This window comes from Pecten maximus, chromosome 3 (genome assembly GCF_902652985.1).
Source record: "Pecten maximus chromosome 3, xPecMax1.1, whole genome shotgun sequence".
In the NCBI taxonomy this organism is placed as follows: Eukaryota; Metazoa; Mollusca; class Bivalvia; order Pectinida; family Pectinidae; genus Pecten; species Pecten maximus.
Window position 1 is genome coordinate 49117309 of NC_047017.1, and position 8283 is coordinate 49125591.

Genomic DNA, 8283 nt, shown 5'->3' on the forward strand with positions numbered 1-8283 from the left:
AAATAGTGAAATCAGACCGAAGAAATAAATTGCAAATGCATTACGCAATATTACCAATATTTGCAATATTGTCATCTAAGGGCTTCCATACATTTACATTTCAGCGAAGCCTCGGGTTACTAATTCCTCAATTTTTAGATTCTAGAAACAGTTTCCCGATGTAATCTTAATCAAATATAATCTTATAGCTTCATATAAATCATTCTACATTCAGGTTTTGTTAAAACAGGTGAAATAAACCACATTTTTGCTTAGAATCGTCGACTAGGATGCCGTAATGTAACACGGTGGCTTATTTGTTAAATTTATCGGACTAACGACAAAAGGGGCATTCATATTTTACAATTTGCTTTTATAACCATTTCTGATTCACAGAGAATCATTTATGAGTATTGTTTTAACTTACCGTCGTCACAATGACTACGATGAATACTGTCGTCTGCATTTGTTTACATAGTCGGTCTTACGGAGTTGTCGTTCTTTACTGTGTATTATATCTACGGCGGCCCGTAGGCGCCAACAACGTTACATCGTAAAACAACAAATTTCACATAGGATTTTTTCATATTTCCCCCGTGTCGATTTTTGTCGATTTTGTATATGTAGTATATGATGACATAATTAAATGTTTCCAGCATAAATCGTTTCTGTTGCAATTTCTTTGGGGTTAATCATAGGGTGACTAGACTACATGTGAACACAACATACATAGAGGGAAACACCAAACAACTTTACTGATAATCCATGTACATGTACCTTTAATCTATACCTGTGATACTAACAGATTAAATATAAAAAGCAATAATTAAGTTGTTATTTTGTACCTGTCAGTAGGTGAATCTATTGCAATAATGTAATGTAGAGATTATCATTGCTAGTTGTGTTGTGTATAGTGACTGTGAATGTATTACATGTACAGTATTTATATAGCAACTGTTAAAATATTGTATGTACATTATGTAGTGAGTGAAGACTTTGAATTTTTCATTTTTTATAGTACATGTCTACCTGTATGTGATTGCCGCAGAATGTCATGGTAGATAGGACATATATTTTACTGCATAAGAGACAGAAAGTATCATGGATCTGTATTCATTATAATTACAGATTTATTGACTTCACTTCTTGGTGTTTTAGGTTGGTTATGGAACAAGATAAGTTTCATTTTGGTGAAAAACTAATATGAAATTTATTCTCATTAAGTACTGAAATATTTTAAAACTTGAACGGATATTTTTTGGCCATAAGAAAAATATATAGTGCGACTCCATAATAGTTTACAAAATACTAATTAAAGCAACTATATCTGTAGATTTTTTACTCGTTAAATGCCGATTTCTTCTTACAGTGAAATGGGTTTAAGAAATAGCGACAGCTTATACTGTAGAAAATGTTCTATTAATATATGTTTACAAGTTTTAAAGCACTGTTCACCAGTTAAAGAATGCTACACAGAGTGACGCGTCTGTACACTGCACTCTGCTTACGAGCGGTAACACATCCATTGTTGGACCTTTCTAGGAGAAAGACTGTTTTGTACATACACCCTTGTATAGAATTGTAAATGAGGCTATATCATATCAAATTTTCCCAATTTATCAATGTGTGGACCACGAAGAATGCCCAAAAACCCCACAAAAACTATAGCAGTAATAATCTTCAAACAAACATAAAAAGTGAGTGTATGTTCAAAATTAAAACCTGCATTAACTTTATGGGATACATATCGTTATATATATCTTTATCAGTACAATATCTAAATGGTTTTGTCAGTACACAATTATGAATACAATACTGGAATTTGAACCTAAAGTAATGATTGTATACATTGTAATCAAATCAAGCTTCATACTATTGCCACTACTGACACATGTTTTAAAGTCAGCATAATATTTTGTTTCATACTGTTTACCAGGTTCTGATTTGTTAATACCCAGAATAGGACATCATTACATGTCATAGTAAACTTGCTTTTTTAAGTCTTTTTAAGTCTTTGTTGCAGTAGACTAATCTGTAAAAACTGGCACAAATTTGTGCTGATATATATTTATCTGTATACATTAATTTGTATGTACCTGATAGATAAAGAAAGATGAATTGATTCTTTGCAAAGGGAAATATTTTGTCTTTTCCACAAGGCCTTTCTGCCTTCCTAGACTTCTCCAGACAGACAACCACCTGAAGAGCTTATGAAGGCAGAAAGACCTTGTGGAAATCTTGAAACTTAAGGTTGCGCTCTCAATACACAGTACATATCTTCTCAACAGCCTTGGATAATGTCATGGCAAATTCAAAGTCTGCTAGCTAAGCTGATGCCTGTCCTTTGAAGATTACAATGTTCTGACATGACTGTATACCCAAACTAAAGCAAGTTTTACCTTTTTACTAACCAGTAGCTCACAATTACTTTCATTGAGGAGGTAAGTTTTCAGAGTCTTGTTACAGATTTGAGACTTGTCATCCTCAAGGTGGCACATATATTCCAAGAGTACAGAAAAACATGTATTTTTGGGAACCTTAAATTGTCTTTATGGTCAGGTGTAAAATACGTAGTTCATTCAGTGTAGTTCTGTTAACGATATAAAATACAAGTCTAACCTTTCCACAGGGGCCTGTAACAGACTCCTAACCTCATCAGTGTCAGGTGTAAAATATGTAGTTCATTCAGTGTAGTTCTGTTAACGATATAACATACAAGTCTAACCTTTCCACAGGGGCCTGTAACAGACCCCTAACCTCATCAGCCCATAGTATTGTATGTACCTGGTATCTAGACTACAGTGAGGGATAAGTTACATGTGAGATTTTCCTTCAGTAGACAGGTAAGTAGTCCGAGAGATGTTGGACTACCTTTCAAGTATATATCCGTTATATCTTATCTGTAAATAATGTAGCAGTCCGATTTGTGAGTATGTTTCAGTAGTGATCCTATAGATATTGTACCAGTGAGAAACCATTGTGGTTAGCCTGTGTTGGGGCTGAATGTGACAAAGTGTGTGGAAGTCAGAATCTGTTAAGGTGCGATTAATGTCTGGTGTGTGTGGACAACATGATACTGTTTCAATGTTAATTTACTAGTAACCTGATTTGTAGTGTGTCCATAATTATCATATGAATTATCTTCTTATTAGATCTGGGCGGTCATAGTGTGATAGCTATTTCTGCAGCCCCTGGTTTGCCATGTAATATTTACCAGCATATATACTATAAAAGGCTATATTTTAATTTGTGTGTATTTGACTGACCAGTGCAAAATCATGAGATGTCCGACCAGTACAGAATGGTGTGAAGCATGTTATAGTTTCAGTATGTAACCCATCAACCTTGCCTTAATCTTACATTGTTGTGATTTATACCAAGAATTGTTTACCTAGCTTTGAGATATCTATATAACCCCCTGTTAGGGACCACCCTATCACTTCGACCATACAATGCTTAACCATGCCGGGTTGTCTCCCTTGTATTGGTGACACAGTGAACTGGGACATTCTTGTTTATCAGTTGGACCAGAGTTGTTTATGAACGGACCTGGGGCCAGTTTCTTCCTTATCTGGAATTTTCATAGGAAACCATCACAGAATTTAAGGAATGTTCATTAACTAAGATTGTTTCTCCTCTGTAATGCTTTCCTATGGAAGTTGAGGGAGGTTGATGAAACCAGGACTTGGTGATTTTGTGTTGTTTACAAATGAGCCTTGACAAAGACTTCCAAGGCCTGTATTAACATCTTCAGGTCCATCAAGATCTAGGCCTAAAATACTACATCTATTAAAAAAAACCTTTCATCTTTAGAAACGATCAGGCCTCTAATGTCCAATATAGACAAGATGTATTGTACAGTAGCATATACATTTAATGATACACATTGCCTTCATTGGATCACAATATCATCATTCAATGCTGTATTATGATCTATAATCAATAATCCATCATATTACTTGGTAGAACTCAATGAAATGCTGTAGGAAGTTCTTGCACAATACATTTTCTAAGGTAAAGGTTATCGGTGTACTCGTAAATATGAAGATACGAAAAAGAGTAAATAGCTAATCATTATATTGAGTCTGTTTCATTTTGATGTTGTGGCAATTTAGTTTCTGTATAGTAACTTGTGTAAGATACCCGGTGTAAACTGATACGTCCCCGTCACTGTAGTTCATTTTCCCCTTAAGCGTTCAGTATATGTCTCCGATTCATATTGCACACTTTCATGGATAAAAATAGAATATTTCAGACATGTAACAATAATGTCATCTTTTAATATAGTGGTGTCTGTTAACTGTGATATATAAAATCACTTCTGTTGTATCAAATCCTTTCAGTACCTGTGTTCAGATAAGACTAACACTATGATTTACAACGTAAAATGTCCAATATTTACTACCTGGTACTGTTACTTAAAATTCTCATATATACAAGCCTATACAGTACATTGTACCATGGTATCACAAACTGAAGACTAATCGGAGTGAGGTCCCCTCCCCAATTTTAGCCGTCCTTGAGAGGACTAGAGTTTAATATGAGGATATATACGGTAATACTGACAGGAGTATCAATATTCTATCAACCTTTGTTGTACATGTAACCTTGGTGTTGTAATCAAGCTGATTTGAGGTACTTCATATAATTTATGCTTTTATGTCCAACATGACCATATCCCTAATCTAGTTTGTGTTTTAATCACTTCTTGTCTTTCATTTTGCACATGTTGTCAGACTGGTGCTATGTGGTAAGTTGCACTTATACTGTGTGTGTGCTCGTCATATATTTACAGACATCTCGTTTCTGGTCCGATATTGACATTCTGTTTATTACAGAATAAAATCTTTTAAACAAAATCTGTTTTACTGTCTTGTTATTAAAAAATTCATCAAGGGTAAAATCAGATTGATGCCATGTTTACCAATGGGTTTCAGTGGTTGCCTTTAAGTTTCTGACTAATGACTTAATTGGTAGGCAAAATTGAGTATAAATTTCTGAAAGACTATTCCTTCGATATGGCTCTACAAATTTTAACTATTTGGAGTGGGTCATATCTCCTGGGCACAGTGACAAGAACCCTAATAGAGTACACTTCAAATTATATACATTTTGTATCGTAATTAACTCCAGAAGAATGGTTTTCATCAAAACAAGCAATACAAATCCCTTTGCATGCAAAGTATTCCAGCTGAAATATCCTGCAGTATGCCCTCATCAGATTTGACCAATATACAAATGTATGAAGTTTGAGCCAATTCTGTTTTAAATAGAAGTCACTAGAGCTTTTCTAAAGATTTTCTATAAATAGTATCGATGACCTTACCTAATTGGCACCCTGAAACACGACTTGTTCAAGGTTTCTCGTACTTAACCATTATGTGAAATTTGATCAAATCTGTTAAAAAAATGAAGTCGCTGGAGTGTTAACAGAACATTAAGATACAAAGGGAACACCATATATACCTGGTATTCCTTCCCAGACTTTATATCACAACTTTGAACCCCCACTATATGTGTTCATTGACCTTTTGACCTGAAGAAGAAATTCTGGAAACAACCAGTCCTACCAGTAATAAAGAAGTGTGAAGTTTGATCAGCCCACTTGAATCATTGCCTGGAAACCAAATTTCTATTTATAGTAACAGTGACCTTATCCTTTTGCATTTTGACCTAAAAAAGATATCCCAAGCAAGCACTCTTGAAAAGAAATCAGTTTAGGAAGCTCAAGTCTAATCGGTCCACCTACTTGAGTTATAGTCAGGAAATGGTGATGTTGACAGTTGGAATGACGGATGGACGACAGCATTACAATATCCTCTTCTGATCTTTAATTAACCCTTGAGATTCCTTAACAAATAAAAATCAAAAGACTGGTGCTAATCGCTTCTACATGGGCAAAATCATCTTCAGGGGAGCCGGTCATTTGATCAGGAAGTTTTCAAATCATATACGTTGGCTATATGCAATATGGTGAGAGGGAATGCTTTAAATCAAGTTTTTTGTTTGTTAAAAAAAATCATTAAATCACTATTTTGTGAGTTGTCCACAATCACATAAAGATACATACATGTATATAACATAAATTACATAAAGATACATATACATGTACATGTATATAACATAAATTACATAAAGATACATGCATGTATATATCATAAATCACAAAGATACATATACATGTATATATCATAAATCACAAAGATACATACATGTATATAACATAAATTACATAAAGATACATACATGTATATAACATAAATCACAAAGATACATACATGTATATAACATAAATCACATAGATACATTCATGTATATAACATAAATCACAAAGATACATACATGTATATAACATAAATCACAAAGATACATAGACATTTATAAAATCATAAATGTAGGACAGTGGCATAGCTACCAATGACGCAAAAATGCAGCTGCATGCACATCAATTTTGGAAATAAAATGATGGACTAAAACAATCAAACTCCTAAAAATATTGTTAAGGTGATTAGACACTAAGCCCGAGTGTGAAACCTATTATTGAATTATTATGTTAATTAAATTATTATATTTCAAAGCACTGATTTTCCGGATTATATTTATTTACATGTTTAATCGTTCCGGAATTCTCCTTAATTCCGTGTTCGTTTCAAAGCCTATAATGGACAACAGTAGTTGTTATTACATCATATTCCAAGAAAACTACTAACATGAAGAAAGCGGCGAAATCTTGACAATTGAATTTTCTTTTCCCAATTTAAGTTGTATGTAAAGAGCCTAGTAGTTCTAATGAAAGTCCAGGATTAGCATTTTCCTTTCACTACTCAGCAAATGAAATGGGGAAATTTCAAGATGATCTTAACAAAAATGGAGATGCAGCACTGGAATCACTTAAATGAAAAAACTAAGATCAAATACTTTCCAAAACAAGATGGTTCAGCTGAGCCGATTCCCTGTGCACTTTCAATCAGATCGTCTCTCCATATTCAAATACTTGCACCTGCGGCACTCATTTGCGTGCACTTCAAATTCCATCTAGCAACATCACTGCAAGCTGTGAGGTGTTGTGAACAACAGAATCCCAGGTTAATTAAGGGCAGATAACTGGACAAGTGTTCAAGCACTTAAAGCTATCTGATCATTACAACAAACAAGATAATAGAATATTTGTTTCAACTTCATCCAGTATTGTTCATTGGATGCTATCATTGACTAATTTTATTCTATATTTTCATCTGATACAATTGACAAAGTGCAGGACGTCTCTCTACTTATAAAGCCATCAACTTGTGACAATAGTCCGGCTTATATATTATTATTTTTGCATAATCAAGATGTTCCAATCAGGCCAGTGGGGGAATGAGACAGCTAATCAAACTCTCTGCCTATGAAAAACCGGCTACATCCGATTGATTAGAAGGCAAAACAACACCAGCATGCTGGTATCTAAGACAGCTGACCATATGTACAGTATATTGGTATCTAAGACAGCTGACCAGATGTACAGTATATTGGTATCTAAGACAGCTGACCAGATGTACAGTATATTGGTATCTAAGACAGCTGACCAGATGTACAGTATATTGGTATCTAAGACAGCTGACCATATGTACAGTATATTGGTATCTAAGACAGCTGACCAGATGTACAGTATATTGGTATCTAAGACAGCTGACCAGATGTACAGTATATTGGTGTCTAAGACAGCTGACCAGATGTACAGTATATTGGTGTCTAAGACAGCTGACCAGATGTACAGTATATTGGTATCTAAGACAGCTGATTTGATGTACAGTATATTGGTATCTAAAACAGCTGATTTGATGTACAGTATATTGGTATCTAAGACAGCTGATTTGATGTACAATATATTGGTATCTAAGACAGCTGATTTGATGTACAGTATATTGGTATCTAAGACAGCTGACCAGTATATTGGTATCTAAGACAGCTGACCAGATGTACAGTATATTGGTATCTAAGACAGCTGACCAGATGTACAGTATATTGGTATCTAAGACAGCTGATTTGATGTACAGTATATTGGTATCTAAGACAGCTGACCAGATGTACAGTATATTGGTATCTAAGACAGCTGATTTGATGTACAGTATATTGGTATCTAAGACAGCTGACCAGATGTACAGTATATTGGTATCTAAGACAGCTGATTTGATGAACAGTATATTGGTATCTAAGACAGCTGATTTGATGTACAGTTCATTGGTATCTAAGACAGCTGATTTGATGTACAGTTTATTGGTATCTAAGACAACTAATTTGATGTACAGTATATTGGTATCT

At 34.3% G+C, this 8283-nt stretch overlaps 1 long non-coding RNA gene across 1 annotated transcript; it reads left to right on the top strand.

The window, feature by feature from the left end:
- The first annotated feature begins 695 nt into the window (after positions 1-695).
- Positions 696-4838, top strand: LOC117324424. Its single transcript, XR_004531988.1, has 2 exons — positions 696-2538; positions 2645-4838. It is a non-coding gene; the product is annotated as an uncharacterized LOC117324424 (long non-coding RNA).
- Positions 4839-8283: the final 3445 nt, after the last annotated feature.